Source organism: Vulpes lagopus, chromosome 5 (genome assembly GCF_018345385.1).
Source record: "Vulpes lagopus strain Blue_001 chromosome 5, ASM1834538v1, whole genome shotgun sequence".
Lineage (NCBI taxonomy): Eukaryota > Metazoa > Chordata > Mammalia > Carnivora > Canidae > Vulpes > Vulpes lagopus.
In genome coordinates this window covers 98,272,782-98,295,549 of record NC_054828.1, presented here as the reverse complement: position 1 = coordinate 98,295,549, position 22,768 = coordinate 98,272,782, and the positions used below count along the sequence as shown (strand labels likewise).

Here is a 22,768-nt window from a genome sequence, read left to right as displayed (position 1 = left end):
GTCCTCAAGGTTCATCATTAGCCTTCTCTTCCTTTTTAGAGCTGAATAATAATCCATTGTATTTATGTAACACACTTTTTAAATTCATTCATCCATCAGTGGACACTTGGGTTGTTTCCATCTCTTGGCTATATTCTGAGTAGTGTCACCCGTAATATGAGTGCGCAGACCTCTCACAGATGATGCTTTCAGTTCTTTCAGAAGTATGCATACATCTCTTCAGAATCACACTTTCCGTTCTTTTGGATATCTATCCAGTATTTTTAATTTTTTGAGGAACCTTCATACTGTTTTCCATAGCGGCTGCACCATTTTATATTCCCACCAGCCGTGTATAGGGGTTCCATTTCTCCAAATCCTCACCAACATTTTCCTTTTTTTTTTTTTTTTTTAATAATAATAATCTGTGTGAAGTGCTTATTGTAGTTTTGATTTTAGTTTCCTGGATGAGTGATAGTGAGCATCTTTTTATATGCTTGTTGGCTATTAAATAAAATATATTTTTTATATTCATTTTACCTGTTTCTTTTTACTTTTTAAAAGTGTTTCTTCTAGAAAAATAGCAAATTAGATCTGTGGCTGGCATTCTGTTTATCTGGATAGGTTGCTTTGCAGATGGAGGAGCTAAAATGTTCAGGGGCACTTTAGCCAGCGAGACCTTACTCTTCCCACTCATCATTTCCATGTAATTTACTCCTTTGGTTGCTTTTGTTGACTTTATAGTGAAAGTACTTAGCCTGATCTTGTAAGCATCTTAAATAAGCTTTGTTGATAGCTGTGTTCTTCAGGCAAGTATAAATACCACTTTGGGTTTACTTTTTCAGAACTCCAGCTTTTTTGAAAAAGTTGAAGGTGGGGTGGTTTAGTTCTGCAGGCATCTCAAGGCTGCCTAGAGCTTCTGATGATAGTCTTCTTTGCTGAAGACCCACTTCTGGCTTCTAGATTCAGGGTCACTAATTTGGAAACCAAGAGAAGCAAACCTACTTTACAGGTCCTGAGTGGGGATAGAAAGTGAGAAAAATGAAAGGTTTTTTTTTTTCTAACTCATTCCAAACAAAACTTAGTAATTAATAATACAGATACCATATATGCCCTTTGCCTAGTTTCCCCCAATGGCAACATATTATATAATATAGTACAGTTCACAACCTGGAAGTGACATTGATAGAAGCCAGCTACCTTATTCACGTTTCACCAGTTCCCCATGCACTCCATTTTGTGCATGCATGTGAGTGTGATTTACTCCTATGCAATTAATCAGATGTGGAGATTTGTGTGATCACCATTAACAGTCAAGATACTGAACTGTTCCGTTACAAGGAGCCCTCTTGCTCCCTTTTTGTACCTCCCTTCTCTTTCCACCCCCCCCCCCAACAACCCACTGATCTGTACTACATATCTCCACTTCTGTCATATGTGACCTTTTGAGATGGGCTTTTTCACTCAGCATAATTCCACAGAGATCCACCCACGATGTTGTGCGTATCAGTAATTGCTTGGTTTTTATTGCTGAGTAGCATTCCCCAGCGTGAAGCGTTGATTGACCCGTGGAAAGACATTCAGGTTGTTTACAAGTTCTTGGGGGGGCCCTGGCACCCCAGGCACTTACTGGAGGGCTAGCCAGCCCACGCTGCAGGTTGTACGTTATTTCCTGGTAAAGCCACCTCACCAGGTGACTGGCCAGGACGCCACACCTCAACAACGAACTGCTGCTGTAAATACTCCCGTACAGGTTTTTGTGTTTATGTGAGTTTTCATTCCCAGAAGTACAGTTGTTGGATCATATGGTAGTTTAGTTTTTTAAGAAACTGTTGTTTGCCACAATGGTTATGTTCCCAGCAACGTAGGAGGGGTCCAATTTTTCTAAATCTTAGCCAGCATTTGGTGTCATCACTATTTTTTTTTTAGCCATTCTGACACATGCCTTATTGTAGCTTTAATCTGCATGCCCCTCGTGGCTAATGGTGTTGAATATATTTTCATGTGCTCATTTGCATATGTATACACTCCTCCAGGAAGTGACTGTTTCTGTGTTTTGCTCATTTTTTCAATTGGTTTGGTTTTTTACTCTTTCACTCTTTTTGAGAGCTTTTATGCATTCTAGACTCAAGTCAGATATGTGATTTGCAAACATTTTCTCCCATTTTGTAGCTTCTCTTTTCATCCTTTCTATAGAGCAAAGTTTAAATTTTGGTAAAGTTCAGATACCAGTTTCAAGTTTTTGGTGTCAGTTAAGTACTCTTTGCCAAGCCTAAGCCCCAAGATTTTTGCCTAGTTTGTTTGTTTATGCCAAAAGTTTTATAGTTTCACATTTTACATTTGGATTTGTGATTCATGTTGAGTTAATTTGTTTATAAAGTATGACGTATAGATTAAAAGTCTGTCCTTTGAACTGTAGATCCCCAGTTGCTCTTGCACCATTTATGGAAATTGTCATCCTTTTTCCACTTATATTAGCTCTTGAACAACATGTGGCGAGGGGCACCATGCACGAAAAATCCATGTGTAACTTGTGACTGCCCCAAAACTTAACTACTGGTAGACTACTAATAGCCTGCTGTTGACCAAAAGCCTTCCCAGTAAGACACACTGTTGACAGACACATTTTGTATGTTATGTGTATTGTATACTGGATTCATACAATAAGCTGGAGGAGAGAAAAGGTTATTGAAAAAATCCACCTATGAAAAAATTCAGTGAACCTGTTGTGCAAGGGTCAACTGTAATTGCTTTTGCACCTTTGTTCAAAATCAGCATGTTTTTGTGGATCTATTTCTGGATTCTCTTCTGTGTTCTCTTGAACTATATGTCTGTCCCTCTGCCAGGACCACACTGCCTTCATTACTCTGGTTACATATTGGACCATAGTAATGGATGGATACAGTGATTCCTCAGACTTTATTCTTTTTTCTTTTTCTTCAAAATTGTTTTAACCTGGGTCCTATGCCTTTTCATCTCTATTTTAGAGTGGGCTTGTCTGTGTCTACAAAACCCTGCTGGGGTTTCCATAGGAATTGTATTAAACTTACAGATCAGTTTGGGTCAAGAACTTGCACCTTGATTGTGTTGTCTTGCATTCCATAAACAGGTATGTCTTCAAGTATTTAGGTTTGTAAGTTTTTTATAATTTTCAGTGTACAGATATTGTAGATGTTTTGTTGGACTTCATTCACTTGGGAACAATTAGTAATGGTATTATTTTTAAATTTATTTTCAACTCATTTATTTTTAGTATGTAGCAATACAGTTCATGTTTGTTTGTTCTTATATTCTGGAGCCTTGCTGAACTCAGTAGTGAGAAAATTTTTTGTAAATTTCTTGGGAGTCCAACGAAGATGTTATCTGCAAATAGGAAGTTTTATTTCTTCCTTTCTAATAATCTGTGCATTTTCTTTCTTTTTCTTGACCTATTACACTGATTAGAACTTCTAGTGTTGTGTTGAATGAGAGGTGAGAACAGACAGCCTTCCTTGCCTCATTCCTCTAGGGGGAATGCTTTCAGTCTTTAATCCTTGAGTCTGACATTAGCTGTAGGTATTTTGTAGATGCTCTTTTTTTAAAAAAATGAAATTTCTCTATTCCTAGATTGCTGATAGTATTTATCATGAATGAAATAGTTATAAAATGCTTACTCTGCATCAACTCATGTGAATGTATGAGTTTGCTTATTTTAGAATCTGTTGATAATGGTGAGCTACATTGATTTAATCTATCTTGCAAGCATGGGAATAGCCCTACTTGGTCAGGGTGTAGTTCTTTTCATACATTGTTGGATTGAATTTGCTAATATTTTCTTGAGGGTCTTTGTGCCTAAGTTCATGAGAGTTATTTATCTGTTGTTTTCTTTTTAAACTGTTCTGGTTTTGATCAGGGCCTTAACAGAGGTTGGGAAATGTTCCCTTCTCCTCCCTTTTCCAGAAGAGATTGTGTAAAGTTGGTATTCTTTATTTTTAAAAAAAAATTTTTTTTAATTTATTTATTTATGATAGTCACACAGAGAGAGAGAGAGAGAGGCAGAGACACAGGCAGAGGGAGAAGCAGGCTCCATGCACCAGGAGCCTGACATGGGATTCGATCCCGGGTCTCCAGGATCGCGCCCTGGGCCAAAGCCAGGCGCCAAACCACTGCGCCACCCAGGGATCCCAGTTGGTATTCTTTAAATGTTTGGAAAAAAAATTATTTAAAATGTTTGGTGGAACTCTAATGAGACCATGGAGACCTGAAGGTTTCTTTCTTGGGGAGTGGGGGAGGAGTTTAAGTTACAAATTCAGTTTTTTAGTGTTTGTAGGACTATTCAGGTTGTCTGTTTCATCTTGGTTGAATTTTAGTAGTTTATGATTTTCAACTACAAGGAATTGATCCATTGGTTCTAAGTTATTGAATATTGAGTGCTTAAAGTATTTATGTTGTTCTTTATTATCTTAAGTGTGTGCAGGATCTGTTGTGATAGTCCATTTCATTCTAGATATTGGTGGTTTGTTTTCCTATTTTTTTATCCTTTCAGGAGGTTTATCAGCTTTATTTTTTAAAATCAGCTTTTTTGTGCATTTTTCTCTATTTTCCTATTTACAGTTTTTTTTGTTTAGTATTTCTTTCCTTTGGTTTGCTTTATGTTTATTTTGTCTTTTCTAGTTTCTTGGGGTGGGAACTTGGAGGAATGTTTTGAGACCTTTACTCTCTTCTATTGAAGCATTTAGTGCCATAATCTCACCACTGCTTTAACTGCATCCCATATGTCTAGGGAGACCGTTTTCATTTTCATTGACATTCATGTGTTTTTATTTCCTTTGAGATTGCTTCTCTGACCCAAAAACATTTAGAAGTGTGTTGTTTCATTTCTAAGTGCATGGCAATTATCTTGTCTTTCTGTTACCATTTTCTTGTTTGATTTCATCATGGTCAGAGAATAACTGTTATTTTTTCAATTATATTAAATTTGGTAAATGATCCACAAGAGCTTGAAGAATATCTATACTCTGCTGTTGTTGGATGGAGTGTTCATAATATATTTGCCAATTAGATCTTATTGTGTTGTCCAGGGACACCTGGGTGGCTCAGTTGGTTAAGCATCTACCTTCGGCTCAGGTCATGATCCGCAGGGTCCTAGGATCAAGTCCCACGTCAGGCTCCCTGCTCAGTGGAGAGCCTGCTTCTCCTCCCTCAGCCTCTCCCCCCACTCATACTCTCTCCCCCTCTTTCTGTCTCTCTCACTGGCTCTATCTCAAATAAAGAAAATCTTATTTTAAAAAAATTGTGTTGTCCAGCTCTCCTATATCTTTGCTGATTTTCTCTGTGGTAGTTCTGTCAGTTGCTTAGACAGATGCTGTTGAAGTCTCCAACCAGAAGGATAGTTTGTCTTTTTCTCCTTTCAGATCTATCAGATTTTGCTTCATGTATTTCTGAGGCACAGTTTGGTGTTCACACATTTTGAATTTTTAATGTCTTCCTGTTGGATTGATCCTTTTATCATTGCTAAAAAGTCTACCTTATGTGATACCAACCAATATAGCCACTTCTGCTTTTTGTAAAAAATACTAATAATGGTACATCTTTATATGGTGTATTTTTTTCCATTTATTTACTTTCAAGCTACATATATTGTATTTGAAGTAAGTTTTTTTGTATAGAACATATCTTCAAATAATACTGCTTTTAGCCACTCATCAAATTTTTTAAATGGTGTATTTAGATCATTTACATTAAAGGTAATTGTCTTAAGTTTGCCATTTTACTGTGTTTCTGTTTCTGTGTTTCTTTGTTTAAGAAGAATTTCCTGGACCGCCTGGGTGGCTTAGCAGCTGAGCTCTACCTTTGGCTCAGGTCATGATCCTGGGGTCCAGGTATCAGGTTCTGCATTGGGCTTCCTCCGAGGAGCCTGCTTCTCCTTTTGCCCTGTCTCTGGTCTCTGCCTCTCTCTGTGTGTCTCTCATGAATAAGTAAATAAAATTTTTTTTTAAAAAAAATTTCCTTAGTGGTTGTCTTAAGTATTACAGTATACAAATGTAACTTGTTATGATCTATTGACATCAATGATATCAACCTTTTTTGTTTTGGTTTGGCTGCAGTGTAAACACCTTACATCCCTTCAGGTCTCTTCACCTGCCCCACATTTCAGATATAATTGTCTTAAACATTTCCTCTATATACATTGAGCACCATAAGTGATGTCCTATTTTGTGCTTCATCCGTCAAATGTAATTTAAGAAGCTCATGAGAAATAGGCTGATCTAGTATATTTCCTCCTCTCTTCTCTACATTTCAATAGTCTTTCCTTTCTGAGGTTCTCAGTCTTCTGTTATTATTTCCTTTGTGTTCAGAAGACTTCCTTCAGTCATTTCTAAATGATAGGCCTGCTAGCAACAAGCCTTGGTTCCTGTGTTTGAGAATCTTTGTTTTTTCCCTTAATTGCAAAAGGATATTTTCAGTGGATCTAGAATTCACAGCTGGTTAGCTGTTTGTTTGCTTATTTTACAGACTTCTGGCTTTTACCGTTTCAGATGAGAAGTCTATCTTTCAAATGTTGTTCTTCTGTAAGTATTGTGTTATTTCTGCCTGGTGCCTTCCAACGTTTTTTCTTTGGTTTTTAGTTTCCAGAGGTGTAATTATGATGTGTTTTGAATTTCTTTGGGTTTCTCCTTCATGAGATTCACTCCACTTCTTAAATCTGTGGTTTTATGTTTTGTGCCAGATTCAGGAAGTTTTCAGCCATTATGTCTTTGAGTATTTTTTCCTTTCTTTTGGGACTCTGATGACAAGAATGTCTTTTCGTTGTGGTCCTTGAGACTGTTTAGTTTTCATTCTGTATTGTCTGCTTGAACTGAATAAATTCTGTGGATCTCACATCATGTGTATGGGTTCTGTCATCTGTCATCCCCAATCTATTACTGAGCCCAGCCAGTGAGGTTCTTTTCCCCCTCTTGTTTAGTTGTATTTTTCTGTTCTAAAATTTTTGCTTTCTTCTTCCAGGTGAGGTAGAAATTCAGATCCCTCCTCAGCCTTGCTAATACTTTCCAGCAAAAATGCAGCACCAAATTACATGGCTTTGTTGAATTCTCTTGGGGGTGTATGCTTGGCTCCCCCATAGCCCCTGCTGACACCTGGAAGGGGGAGGGACGTGGTGGAGGGCTGACTCACAGCCTTGCTTCTGTAGGGTGGAGGCTAAAGCTCAGCTCTTCTTGACTTCTTGTTTACACTGGACTAAGGGTGAGGGGTAGACTACCAGCCCTGCCTCCCACCACCCTGTCCCTCTCATGATGCTGGATGGGAGTTCCCAGGCATTATCCTTGATGCCAGGTGGGAGTGGAGGCTTGGTGACCCACTGGGTCCCACAGGCACCCGAAGCTAGGGAGGAAAAACCTATGGGCCACTAGCCCTGTTTCCTACCACCTCGTTCGGTCTTGTTGCTGCCAGGTGGGTATACAGGCTCAGCTCCTCACTGGGCCTTCCCCCAACCAGGGGTGGGGGAAGTGGTGTGCTGACTTGCTCTGACTTGTTCTGTCTCATTGCTCCTTGATGCTTGGTGGGGGTGGAGGCCCAGCTTCTTGTGGGTGCGTGCGTGCATGCGTGTGTGTGTGTGTGTGTGTGTGTGTGTGTGTGTGTGTGGAGTGGCAGCTAATCTCACTTTGTACCACCTCCCTGCTGCTTGGTAGGGGTTGGAGGGCCAGTTTGCTGCCGGGCCCCACCAAAGCTACCTTTGAAGGGGAGTCTGCATCATCTGCTACCCCTGGGCAGAGGATGAGAGAGAGCTCCCCACGTGATTTGTCCAGCACTGCTCTGGCAGGGCAGCAGGATTGGCTCTGCCTGCGTCTGCCAAGGAGAAAGACTGGCAGATCTGCTCTCCCTTAGCCTGGTTACACAGCCTGCTGGTAGAACCACAACACCGACACCGCCCCCTGAGCTGGGGATGGGTGAAAGATCAACTTCTTGCCTAGCCACACTGAAACTACAGCTGGGGTCTATAGAATAGGTACGGCCAAAACGGTTTTCCATTGTGAGGCCATCCTTTCCCCACGGCTTTACTGGGAAGAATAGGCTCTCCTGGGAGCTCTTTCTCTCCGTACGTTGGAGACCCACCGTTGGAGAACTCTGTGGGACCCTGCCCAAGATGTATGGAAAGTAATGAGGAAACCAGGAACCTCTCGGCCACATCATTCCTCAAGTCCAAGGGACCCCAAACAGCCCACCTCTTCTTTCCCCTTTCAACAACATCTTGTTTGTTGTGCTCTCTAGGATTTTTAGTAACACAGGGTGGGGCCTGGGGGGATTTGGTTGACCCCACCTTGGTGGGATTGGAAGTCTGTATCTTGTAACTAAATATTTATAATGAGTGTTGATTGGCTCTGACGGCAGAATACTACTTGGAATTTTAGCCACCACCTGTTTCACTCTCTGATTTTACACTCTGGAATAATAATTGACTTTTAACTTTGGGGGAGAGGTTTAGCAGTACTCTTAGCCACTGTTTTCACGATTTCACTGTGATAATTGCAGTGTTTCTTGTCCTAACTACCTTGTATGTGACCGTGGTGGTGAGCCTGTGGGGTGTCCACCCTGCTTTGCTCACATGTCCTGCCTGGAAACCATAGGGGTGATTCCAGTCAGATTCCACGGGCTGTAGGGGAACTTCTTATTGGAGAAAGTAAGCCCTGTGGTCCTACATGATTGGACTGTAAGAAAGAAAAAGAGATCCCATCATGCATTGATTTGTGGTTTAGATTTGAAGATGTGTATAGAACTGAATGTTAGGTGGTCTGAGACCTTGCCTCCTGATCTTTTATACCAGGGAACTGGAGCATTTGCTCAGTGCTCAGATGCCCTCATGCCCCTGGTCTGTGGTCACCCTGCCTCTGTTGGGGGGGGGTGCTCCCCATGGACCACCACCTCCCACACCAGAATTCACTCGTCTTCATTCCTCTTTTGTGGGAGCAGCCTCAGTCTCTCAGCATATTTCTTATGTGACACAACATTCAGCCTCTTTTTCATCTGGTCAGTGTCATCTGATGGTTCTGCTTGGTCTGCGGCTGGGACCTGTGCTGAGGCATGTGACCCAAGTTGGCTTTCCTTCTCTGTGGAGGTCTTGTTGACACAAACCAAATGCCTGTCCTGTAAGACCTTGTGGGCTCGGTCCTGTGCTGTGCTCTGGCTCTAAGCACCATGCCACCCATCCATCCTCAGACCCTGCTCTGAGGCACAACGGACTGTCTGCCGTTCCTTTATTCTGCTGGAAATGCTAGGAGAAACATGTGCACCAGACGGTTGATCAAGGCATTATTTATCCCAGCCAAAAAAATTATGGACTGTCCTAACTGTACAGGGAAAATCTCAATTATTACACATCCTTTTGACAGACTGTGGTGCTGTCTTCTTAATGACTTTAAGAAAAATGATGGCGTAAAGTAAAGTTCCGTTACAAAAGGTTACAAAATTATTGATGACATCTATGTCTAAGTCTGTTTTTGCTGAGATTACAAACATACCACAGATTGGGTGGCTTAACCAAGAAACCTTCATCTCATACTTCTGGAAGTTGGAAGTCTGAGATTAGGATGCTAAGCATATCCCAGTTCTGGGGAAGGCCCTCTTGTATCCTCACGTGATAGAAACCTCTTACAAAAGCACTGATTCCATTCATGAGGGCTCCATGCTGGTGATCTGACCACCTCCTAAAGGTCCCATCTCCTAATACCATCACACTGGGGGTTAGGTTCAGCATATGAGTTAATGGGAGGCAAAAACATGGGTATCCCAGAAGTTTGTAAGTGTAAATGGAAAAGAACTCAAAACATTAAAAGCAAGTATTTTTGTTTTCAAGTTTCAAGTGGTCTTATTTGTGTGCCTTTTTGCGTTTCCAAAATCATCACTAGCATTTATAAGAGAATAAATCTAGTATATAACACATGTCAGTTTTTCTTTTAATTTGAATCTTCGTATTTTTGGCATGCCCAGGAGCTCGTCACTGTGACATGTACATCTTATTTGTGTGATTCAGTAGTGTCATGCCCTGTGGCATTGGTAAGTAAAAATCTGGAAAGCCAAGCTCATGGCCCGTCACCAGAAGTATTTGTAGATGGACATTAGCCCCTTAATAAAAACCTGGGGTTCGCTTTTTATTTAGCAGAGTGAGTGATTTGTGAAACATCTTTGTCCAATGAGGTTAACAGGTTGTTTCGGCACTGGCGGGCTGCTGCTGCTGTGTGTCCTGCAGGGCTGGGCATAGGTCTGGGGCAGGATCTAAGTGGAATCCCAGCTCCCTCAGACCCACTGAGTGACCTGGGCAGACCTGTTAATTTTAGTTTGTTTTCTCATCCATCAAATGAAGACCAAAGTGCTTACCTTAGAGGGTTGTGGGAGCTTCCACATAAACCAATAGAAAGCATCTGAGGGAACTCCATCGCTAATTTATAAATTTTTCTTCTTCCGCCATACCCTGTTGTAGCCATGGCATGTCCAGAAGTGTGACAGTAATGAAGGTTCTCCTACTTTCTCTGGAAAGAAGCTGTTTCAGGAATATAGGAAACTCACAGGGAAGTGAATTAATTTGGAAATGCCACTATAATTCTAACTCCCCCAGGTCCCAGAACAAACCAGCAAAAAAGATCTTTTTCTAGAAACTGGCCTGCTGGGGATGGGGAGGGAAGGTCTGAATCACCCCTAACCTGCCTATGACCCCACACATCACCCTGAAAAGAAGCTTGGCTTCATTGGCAAATCTTTGGACCGTGGAGAGACATCTGGAAACCATACTGTGTCTAAGGTGAGCCTGTGTCGGGGACACCTGTGGGCGATGGCCCATAGCACTTGGCAGAAACTTGACTGTAGTTTAGTGTGTGTATTTGGAGAAAGAATGGTCTTGAGACATAAGACACAGGCTAAACTACTTTTTCCTGCAGCCAGATGTTAAGCAACCTTTTTTGAAATGAGATATTTTGCGTTTTTGGTTTAACATTAGAAATATTCATTGAGTACAATGAAAAAATTTTTTAAAACAGATTTTTTTTCCTTTGACAGAATTTATGCTTATTTAGCCATCTGTTAAATTTCAGGTTTTATTTCTGAATGAATGAATCATGAATGCTTCTTGGGAACTTTTTCTTCACATTGCTATGAGGTGACCAATGCCAACAGTTAGAACAGCGTTTTCCTGGTGGTGGATGACTGTAAACTCCGTTCGTATGAGCCCGTGCTTTGGTGGTTTTGAGTATTTATTAGAATACTACTAGAATACTAGAATACTACTAGAATGCTAGTTGGTATCCCCAGAGTCCTCTGGGAAACCCAAATTCAACTTTGTATTTCCTCTGTTGTCTGCCCTGGAGCAGATCCCTGGGGTTTGTGAGTAGAGTTATCACTCAGCCAGACAGTGGTGGAGAGAAGCAGTCCCTGAATCTGGTCTTCTGTAGCCCACAGGCCTGAGTGAGGCTGGGGTCTGTGCTCCAGTTACAAGCTCCTGAGCTTGTCTCTCCAGCATCTACACTCGAAGAGGATACAGGCCAGTTGACTGCATAGATTGAGTCTGCAGCCCTGAGAGCTGAGACTTTATGTCCTCTTCAGAAGTAGAACTCTGGGGTGTTGGAGGTGCGAACACAGGCCTTTGGTACTGATGAGTTGCTTTAATTTGGGCTTTGCTGACCTCCTTTAGGAATGAAAATGTTTGTTTTTAAGATTTTATATATTTATTCATGAAAGACAGAAACCGAGATACAGGCAGAAGGAGAAGCAGGCTCCCAGCTCAGTGAGGATCTGCTTCTCCCTCTTCCTCTGCTCATGTTCTCTCTCTCTCTCAAGTAAATAAATAAAATCCTTTAAAAAAACTAAAATTTTTTTAAAACATAGAATCAATCACTTCAGTCTGCAAAGGATATGTGTTCAAATTGAAACAGGTTCAACATGATGATTCTCTACTATATGAGTTGCTCTGGGCACTTTTTTAAAGACTTGTTTATTTGAGAGAGCGTGGGGAGAGAGAGAACCTCCCAGTGCAGACTCCCAATCAGTGGGGACCCTATATGCCCCTTGATCTCACGACCCTGAAATCATGACCTTAGCAGAAACCAAGAGTCAGACACTCAACTGACTAGCCACCCAGACCCATGTGCTCCTCCTGAGGAATTTCTTAACACAAAGTAGTCTAGAAAGGATTCTGGATATATGCTACTTAACATGTATTTGCATTTAGATCTCAATCTTATTTATACCTGGGCATAACTTCTACCAAACTGGTCAAAACCACTTACCAACTTAAGAAAATAGTTTGGTACGTAATGGCAAGAGCCCAAATATTTGTAGATTTAATGACAACTCAAGCAATATTTATTGTAACTTATTAATGTCCAGCTCCCTCTTTCTTTTTTTTAAGATTTTTTAAATTTATTTTTACATGAGACACAGAGAGATAGGTAGAGGGAAAAGCAGGCTCCCCATGGGGAACCTGATGTAGGACTCAATCCCAGGAAACCAGGATCATGCCCTGGGCCAAAGGCCCAGGCTCAGTCACTGAGCCACCCAGGTGTTCTTTCATCCCTCTGTTTTCACTTTAATTTTCCCTTCATTTGAAGCTTAGAGCTGTTTTCTCTGTAAAGAAAGCCTGGCAGGGGATCCCTGGGTGGCGCAGTGGTTTGGCGCTTGCCTTTGGCCCAGGGCGCGATCCTGGAGACCCGGGATCGAATCCCACATCAGGCTCCCGGTGCATGGAGCCTGCTTCTCCCTCTGCCTATGTCTCTGCCTCTCTCTCTCTCTCTGTGACTATCATAAATAAATAAAAATTAAAAAAAAATTTAAAAAAAAAAAAAAAGAAAAGAAAGCCTGGCAGATTGTATACATCAGCTTTGTTTTCTTGGTAGTCCTTTTTACTGAAGTATATCATGAAGGATGGGAGTGGAGAGTTAAGGAGGGTGACCCAGTCCAGCCCTGATCCCTCCATTGACCCATCATAGCTCTTTGGGCTCATACCTCAACCTGGCTAAGCACGAATGTCCTTTCCTGATATAGAAAGGTGTGATAATGATTCAGTAGTGGTAACACTCAGTAGTGGTAAGACGGGAGGGGTGGGGCTTATGCTAAATTAGAACAACCCCAGTTGAATCTGTATTGCACAGAGTTCCTAAGTCCAGGGGTAGCCAAACCATTTTGCCCAGTTTATGAACACATAGGCATCAGAGTTGGGCCAGAGCAGCCATTCTACCCTGGAGGGTAATGAATACTGGGGAGGAGGAGGAAGAATGTGTGAACCAAAACAGATAAAAGACCTTCAAAACCACCAGACCTGATGGTCTTTCGGCACAGAATTTCATACGACTTACACTTGGATTTGCGTCAGTGGTAACCCTAGTTTCCATGCTTTCTCCATATGGAAGAGTGTGGCACCTAGGTTACATACCTAACATTTGTGTAGTCTACAGGCAAGACCTGGGATTCTCCTCTATAACTGCTGACTTATGCAAAGTTTATGTAGTATCTTGAACATTAGTACAGGCTGGTCAGTGGATAAAGGAACTTGAGGCTCGACCCATGTTTCTCATTGACCATGCACCATACCACTCCAGTGTTCCACTGGCTTGAGCCTTCCAGTATCCTTATTTTATATGCAACATTAATTCTTAGAACATTTCTTTTTATTATTGTGTTTCCTACAAAAAGCTGTGGGCCATGTGTTCACCTCTGTTCCTTAGAGGTGGAACACACACTTTTCAGCATAAATGGGCTTGTGCTCAATCAGGATGCACAAGCTTTGTGAGTTTTCTAGGGAGGAGTCACACAGCACTCAGAGTGTGACAGACAGTAAGTTTTAAACCTACAGACAGTAGGTTTTAAGAACAGATTGATAAACCATTAAGTGTCTAAGCACAGCGATTACATCTTTGTGATTACACAAAAGAGTGTCTGGAATTGAGGTGTCAAGTTTGTCTCTCTTTTCATACGATGTGCAGTAAAAAGAGGAAGCTACCTTTCCTGAATTTGTTTTAAGTGAGAAGCTTTCAATGCGTGCCAGACTTCTGGTGTGTTACCCCACTGTCTATGTTACATCTATGTCTGTGTTAACAGGTTAGTGCCTCACTTTGTGTATGGCCATTATAAATTCCAACTGTGGAAATAAAATTGATAGACTTTTGCATGTTTTGATTTAAAAACTGCTTAAGAGGGGCAGCCCGGGTGGCTCAGCGGTTTAGCACCGCCTTCAGCCCAGGGCCTGATCCTGGAGACCTGGGATCGAGTCCCATGTCGAGCTCCCTCAGTTGGTTAAGCATCTGTCTTTGGCTCAGGTCCTGATCTCAGTGTCCTGGGATCAAGTCATAAGTCTTGCTCCCTGCTCAGCAGGAAGTCGGCTTCTCCCCCTGCCTCTGCCCCCGCTCCCCTCATGCTCGCTTTCTTTCTCTGTGTCAAATAAATAAAAATCTTCATAAAAATAAAAGTAAAATTAAAACTATTTTAAGGTGTAGCTTCTTGGGACTCTGTTTTTGCTCCAGGTCTTGGTCTTCACTATCGCTGAGATGAAATACAGTAATTCTAAAGCCCTGATGTGAATTAGAAGAGATTTTTGTCACCTGTTTCCTGCTGGCAGTGTTAAATTTCATAGAAGCCACACTTACTCTGTAGTCAGGAATTTTTACTTTTGTGGTTTAAATTTTCATATCCTCCCCAAGATCAGATTTTTGGTTGGGTATAGCATACAAGTTACTGAAAGGTAGTAACTTCAAAAATTTTAACACTTTATTCCTAAGGAATGGTTTTAAGTAAATTAATGTACAGAATTATGTATTTACTTTTTAAAAATCCCTAAAAAGCACTTTTTTCTTTATAGTTGTGATGAAGTAAATTGTGAAATAAACTGTCTAGATAGGAAATTCCTGCGTTGTCAGTAGAAGGTACCTAGGGTCTATGTTTCTGTCTTAAAGCAAGCTCAGAGTTGCTCTTCATTTGACTATACGTAGAGTTTTGGGGTTATTTTTAATTGTTTTTCAAAATAAGATTGCCAGTCAAATCCTCTAATCCTCTAAAAGGAATTTACTATAGAAATAGAGCTGCAGCTGTCTCAGAATCTTGGTGCAGCTAGGGTCAGTGTAGGGAAAGCAAAAAGCGGAAGTAGTATCCTGTGTCCTGCATCCTGTCAGACCTAATAAAGACCCCTGCTATGCACTATTCAGAGCAGCACATTTCAGGAGCACACTGGGCGGGGGACTAGGATGGTGATGGTGGGTCTTCCCACTGTTCATCATAAAGGGCATATGGAAGGAACTGGTTCAGGACCAGGTTTGGAGCATGTGGTGGCAGCTTACTTAATGAAAAAGAAGTGAGGGGTGCGTGGGTGGCTCAGTCAGTTAAGCATCTAGTTCTTGATTTCAGCTCAAATCTTGATCTCAGGATCATGAATTTGGGCCTGAGTTGGGCTCCACACTAGGCATGGAGCCTACTTAAAAGAGAAAAAGAAAAAAATAAAAAGAAGGGTAATGACCGAGAGGGATTATATTATAGATTGTCTTTATAGGCCCAGGGAATGGAAGCAAGATTGAGTTGGGGGTTGGCAGGGGGACATTTCAGTTCCCTATGAAAAAGAACTTTGCAGCCTCTAATGCCCTTCGGTGAGGACTGCTCTGCTTTAGGAAAACAGCATGCCACCCATGCCAGGCAGTGGGCCCACAGGCCAGGAGACCCAGCCTCATATTTCAGATGGCCCCTGTACCAGGTCTCCCACCTGCCTATGATACTGGACTTCCTGCTATGGCTAAGAGCCAGCGGGTATGCCCTTGGACAGAAACCTAACCACAGGTGTGGGTGTGCTGGGCATGTCACTGGCTTCTCATAAAGATGTAAATCGGTGGGTGGGGCGGGGGAGATGGCTCAGGTGAAATGGGTAAGCAGGTCTTCTGACCTTGAATCGTAAATGGGTGAATTAGGTATTTAGCACATTGGACTTAACGCCTTAGATTGGAATTTCATTGTGGGAAGAATGATGGTGGAAGGGCATAGATTATGCACGCTGCTTTCCAGACTTCCGACCCAACTTCACAGCCTTGGTTTACTGGCAGTTTCCAAATGGTCAGCCTGGAAATGGATCAAAGCAGCTTGTTTTGACTTTCTTGCTCAAGGCCACATAAAAGCACAGGCAACACGCACTGAAAAGGAGTAAGTATAAAACCCTGGCTTCCTCTCATGAACTTTATTATTTGTAGTGCTGTCTCCTAGCAGCTGTGCATAAAGTGCTGTCTTGAATTCACGCGACTGCCCAGGCTCAACACCGACAAGTACGGGGGAAAACAGATGGAGGAACTTTCTGAGCACCGGTACTACGGTCACTTGTGTTTTATTTCTAATTACTCTCATGATCCTCCAGGGGCTCAGTGGAATTGATAAAAAGATTTATCAACAAATAAAACAATGCATAGGAGAAACAGACCCAGGGTTGGGGGAGGAGGGGAGTGTGTGCTAGCGGTGAAATTGAGTTCTGGCTTACTTCATTTCTGAAGAACCGCTGGAGTGTCTGAAGTCACCTTCAGATAGCATTTTCTGCAGTAGAACTTAGGAGAGCAGCAGATGCTCTGGAAATCCTGGAGCCTGATCACTCAGGTGGGTTTCCTAAGGAACCTTTAGCAGGCCAGCTGGCTGTGTCCTTTGTCCTCTTGTTAGCTTGTGGATAACTGACTTGATGAAGATATTTCTGAAGATACTCACTTAAATAAGGAGACTATTGGCTTGAATTGACATCCTAGAATTTTTATTTCCCCAAATGAATATCGAGCTCATGAGTGGCCACCTGCAGAAGCAGTGCTTCCTCTGAACATTTTTGGAGTATCTCTTTTTGATTTGGCACTAGTTTCAGAGCTGAAGAGAAATGGTCTTTTAGAGGGTCCTTATGGTTTTTGGCTAAATTAGACTCCTTGGGGAATAGACATGGATGACCCTAAGATGTTGAGAGGAAGGGACCCCACAGTTCCTGATAAGTGCTGGGCAAAATGCACACTTGTCCAAGTAAGATCTGTTGTGTTTTTTTTTCTCTGTTGTGTGTTTAAAATAAAAATGATTGTGTCTTCAAAGTCATACATTCCATATCTGTTCAAGGACTGAGAAATCCTTTCTCAGCTCTGAGTTGCATACATATTCAAAGCTTAATTCATGCTGACTGTTTTAAAAATCTAATCTTCATTCTGCCTAAGTATTTGTGGATTACTGCACATCTGAAAACAGAAGAGTATGACGTATTTCCATGAATTTTAATTTGGTTTCTGGTTCTGCACTTGAAACTCCACTAGGGACATTCAAGGGAACGAAAACAGTGGCCGCCCCTCGGAAGTGAGAGCTGCACCAGTCCTGTCACTCAGAATGAGCACAGTCACATGAGCTCATGTGTAGGACATGGTACCCCCAGCACACATGCACACCTCACCCAGTGGTGTTTCTCAGCACCCTCACAGAGCAGGACAGCTGGGTGTAGAGACAATGGCAGTGGCATTGTAATGGAACCTCTGTTTCTTTGACACCTGCTGTTGGTGACAGTGAGGTGGAGGCAGTTGAGTGTTCAAGAAAAATGGGTGTTCAAGAAAAATGAGGTTTGGTTTGGCTGACATTGAGTTCATTATAAATTGACGACCTTTCTCTCTCTCTCTCTTTTTTTTTTTTTTCATTTTCCCACCCTAGCTGGCAGTACTACAGAAAGCCCTTTCTGAAAGCCCCAGCCTGATTTCACTATCAGCCACTTAACCACGACATTAATTTTTTCAATTGCTGAGCTTCTTAAGATTTGAAATTACCATATGGGTTGGAAAATGTTCTGTAGCTGAACCAGAACGGTCTTTTCACAACTCAAAAGTTCTTTGACATTAAAATTGTTCTCCTTTCCATCCGTCCCCCCCTTCCCCCACAGTGGTATGGAAAAGTGAATTAATTAGAGCTCAGTATTTTTTTTTTCTATAGGAAATACTGTTACCAGTAAATTCTGAATCTCAAAAAAATTGTTTCTGAGAGTTCCGATGAAACTTCATTTATCATCTCACAGTTTTGACAGAATTGTTGGCTTTGGTTAGAAAATCTGGACCTAGCAGATTCCCCCAGCTAAGTCTGGTGCTTGCAGAATTGGAGCTGGCTTTCCGTGGGCTTTAGGTTGCTGCCATGGAGTGGTTTTACATTTAGATCACTGTCTGTTTTATTCTCCCCCCACCCCACCCCAGAGTCTTAGTGTCAAGCTTATCGAGTGAGAAATGAATTCTTAAATGCAGAAACTACATTTTCTGTGGACAAAAAATACGCTTCACCAGCATTTTCCCTTTGAAGAATTCTTTACGTTCGTTGCCTTATAAGTTAAAATTTTTATCTTCCTGACTAGACATAAAGAGTTTTTGTTTCAAATAAAGGCACATTTTATTGATCAAGTATCCATATTTATGGTTGTGGAATATATTATGGGTTAGAAAGTAAAATATGTGTGCTTGATATTGACAGGCCAGAAATATAAATGTAAATGTAAGTTATCTTTTTGATAGGTGGACTAAATTGTTATAAAGGGAGTAGTTGGATCACTATCTGGGTAGAATGATAAGGGGAGACCAGGATGTTGAATATTCCCTGACTCTGAGCCCCACCTGCTTCAGGTACACCTTTGGAAGACCATACTGTGGATTCACCATTCTGGTGGTTCATTCTCTGGGTGACAGTGGCACAGAATTAAGCAAATTAATTTGAGCTTTGACCAGCACTACCGTGGGGCTGACAGACTGTTTCTCTAGGGTCAACCAGACCCATTTTTCTGTTCTGGTGGCTTCTCCTGTGACATGAGACCAAATATGAGTCACTAAGATGAAACTAGTGGTGAAGTTAAGAAAAGTGTCTCCTCCCCCAAAAGAGAAGATATTTTTATCACTTCAGAAATCATCTTTGAACTTTATGTTGAAACATGCAGTGGACTGGGATTAAGACTATCTTTTTAAAATACAGGAATAGGGGATCCCTGGGTGGCGCAGCGGTTTGGCGCCTGCCTTTGGCCCAGGGCGCGATCCTGGAGACCCGGGATCGAATCCCACGTCGGGCTCCCGGTGCATGGAGCCTGCTTCTCCCTCTGCCTCTCTCTCTCTCTCTCTCTCTCTCTCTCTCTCTCTCTCTGACTATCATAAAAAATAAATAAAACACTCTCTTCCCTACAATGCCGTCTAAAAAAATAAATAAATAAATAAATAAATAAATAAATAAATAAATAAATAAATAAATAAATAAAATACAGGAATAGGGGGTACACAGGTGGCTCAGTGGTTGAGCGTCTGTCTGCCTTTGGCTCAGGTTGTAATCCTGGAGTCCTGCAATTGAGTCCTGCATCGGGCTCCCCATAGGAAGCCTACTTCTCCCTCTGCCTATGTCTCTGCCTCTCTCTGTGTGTCTCTTGTTAATAAATAAATTAAAAATATGTTTAAAAATATAGGAATAGGATACCTTTTAAAATATTCCAAATAGAATTTTTGTTTTAGATCTTACTTTATAACTATTTTGTGTACATGTTACTTAGGTAGGTTTTACTGCAGGATAAATGATGGTCATGTATTGTAGCTTTATATATTAAAGGAACAAGAACAAAAAAAACCCCAGTTTTTCAAAAGCCAAATGGTGACATATGCTGTGTTAGAGTAGTCCAGGCAGATCCATCTCCTAGGCAAAAGTTAATTTATATTTTTATTATTGGTTATATTGTATTATTTTTCTAAGTCAGCAAACATAAATATATACCTACGTACAGTTAGATATCTCTAATCTGTTGTTCTCATCAGTTTGTGTATGCTTAGCCTGGTCTAATCTGTTATCTTTGGTTACTTAAAATTCCAGGACGTCCCCAAGGTCTCTTTCTTGCCTGTTGCTCAGTGTTCTCGGGGTCTGGTCTGTGCAGCATCTGCTCCAGAGTTGCCTAGGGAACCTGTGAGTGGGAGGCCTCCTGGGCCTCCTGGGCCTCCCACAGGCTCTCCCACCCTTTTTGTCTCACTGCCACACACCTTTTGGATATATTTGGGATCTATATGTTTGTTTAAGCGACTGAACTGTTCTTTCCCAGAGAAGAAACATCTACTTAACCTCCTTTGCCTCCTTTTCCAAAATATAGCAGAGCCTTTATCCCTAAGATGAACAAGTTGGATTTGGCCACCAAGAGTCCATATTTTCTTCTTAGCTGCTGGCTAGGCTGACATGTTCACTAGGTGCTAGTTTGATGATCAGCCGACTTCTGACACAGACTGGCTCCTTTGATGGTTGCCAGCCCAAGCATAAGCCAGGAAGAACCTTCTAAACCACACACACAGTAAGTAAAGTGAGGGTGTTAAGTAGAATGCAGTAGACCTCATCGATGGTTTGGGGGAAATTAACCGGGGGAGTTATTCTTGTTTCATGTTACAACAGGTATAAAGTTCACTTAGAAATGTCGTGTCCAGGGACGCCTGGGTGGCTCAGGGGTTGAGCGTCTGCCTTCCTCTCAGGTCGTCATCCGGAGTCCCAGGATCGAGTCCCACATCGGGCTCCCTGCAGGGAGCCTGCTTCTCCCTCTGCCTATGTCTCTGCCTCTCTCTGTGTGTCTCTCATGAATAAATAAATAAAATCAAAATGTCATGTCCAGAAAAATTTACCACTTAAATGTTGAAATTTAATCCACAAGAATGTAAACTCCATGGAAGCAGGGCTTGGCCTATTTGGTTGCCATATCCAGATCATCTCCTAGAAGAGTGTCTAGCATATGGACATTCAAATTCATTGGGTATATTAGTGAATATGTTGATTGATTAAATACTGGATACCTTGCCTGCAGTTTTTAACTTGTCTACCATTTTTATAAGACACATAATCTGTATTTCACACATTTTTTGGACAATTGGTATGATTTTCATTTCTGACTCTAGAATTGAAAGCCAATAGATTACACATTTTTTTTTAATTTATTTTATTTTTTAAGTAAATCCTACACACACAGCATGGGGTGTGAACTCACAACTCCCGAGATCAAGTTACATGCTCCACCGACTGAGCCAATGAGGCGTCCCTGAAAGCAGTTTACTCTCAAGAGGGCCTTGTATAATGAGAAACAGGTAGAGCTCTGAAGCCCAGAAGAGGTATATGGTGGTAGCTCTGAAGTGGCCACACGGTGTCCTGCTGGTCACCTGGCATCTCCCTGCAGGGCAGGTTAAGAGGATGGCGTGAAATAACTCACACGAAACCTTGCAGGCTCTGATGTGTAGTAGGCATTCTAAGAAAAGAGCTTTCTTTTCTCTCAGGGTGAGTTGACTTTTTTTTAACGCTTCTGAACTTGGGGGAAAAAACCCACCTGATTGCTGATAGTATAAAAAGAATAGTAATGATTGCTGTTATTGACAGACTAAATCTTGAAAGTGCTATAAACTCATGAGAAGAAAATGAACTATTACATCATCACCTGGCATCACATCTACCCTGAAATTTAGAGTTCTGCCAGTTTTAGCCATTTAAAACTTAATTTTTATAGGCTTTTACAGAGTAATGATAAAAATATTTGTGTGGCAAAGATACAGCCAAAGTAATTTTTTTATTTGATGGGTATATTCAGGGTACATACCTGGCTTATCCTAGAAGCTTCTCTGTGGTCAGCCTTCATGTTCTCCCCTCAGGGCTTCCTTTAGGAATCTTCCCATGGCTTACTCACAGAGCACAGATAATTCTGGAGAGGATCCATGTGCGTTCTTTGCACACACACACATGCATGCATCCACGTACACCCACACACTCAGTGCCCACCCTCTCTCGGGCACTCACTCTTTGTGGGGGGGATTATTGTTGGATTCATTTGGGTGGGGGTTGGGCAAAGAAGATGGGGTAAGGAGTTTTGAGAAGACTTGGTAAAAACTCAGTTTATTAGGCTTTTTTTAGAGTGTACTTTTAAGTGCTTTCATAGAGCTATGAAACAACATCAGTTTTACATATAATGATAAAATTTAGAAACCCCACCTACAAAGTATTTCTACAAAAACACAAAACAGCCATGTGTATGGTATTGTGAAATCTGATCATTGTAGGTTTTTAAACATTTTGCCGTGGTCAGAACATAACGTGTGTTTAATTGGGAGTGCAGTGTGGCCCACTCGAACAGTAAAATTAACACATCACAAGCCCAGGAACCTCATTTCTTTTCATGAGCCCACAATGCTGAACCGTTCTGTCCTGAATGGGGAGGATGCTCTCTTCCTGGCTCTAGTAAGATCTTCTGACAGCTCCCATTTTTTTTGCTTCATTTTTGGCCATTCACATGGCTTTTAAATGGTTTCATCAACAAACAGATGAGTGGACTGGACGTGAATGCTAGTGACAATGAAAAACCAAATGTCCCTCTTTTTTCTACTTTCAAAAATGCCTTTACTCCTTCACCCAAAACATTTCTTCTTTCCATGTGAGGTTTGCAGACTTGAATCCACCCTTATTGGCTGCGTCAATACTGAGATGAATCTTACAAGTATGCCTTCATTTGGCTACGTGGTAGCACTTGTGAAGACTGTCACTGTACCTATCCCCATAGAAACAAGCTTTCAGGGACACCTGTGTGGCTCAGCCATTGAGCATCTGCCTTTGGCTCAGGGCATGATCCTGGAGTTCTGGGATAAATAAATAAAATCTTAAAAAAAAAAAAAAAAGAAAGAAAGAAACGAACTTTCAGGTAGCATGCTGTTTCTCAGATTTTCCCTCATTTTACAACTTCATTTTTTTTCAAGATTTGTATTTATTCATGAGAGACACAGAGAGAAAGGCAAAGACATAGGCAGAGAGAGAAGCAGGCTTCCCGGCAGGG

The 22,768-nt window shown here is 41.5% G+C and overlaps 1 protein-coding gene across 5 annotated transcripts in view; it reads left to right on the top strand.

Annotated features, from left to right (window-relative positions):
- The window catches only part of BCL2L11 (BCL2 like 11), a 47,477-nt gene that overhangs the window by 6,978 nt on the left and 17,731 nt on the right, over nt 1-22,768 (top strand). The window lies entirely within an intron of this gene.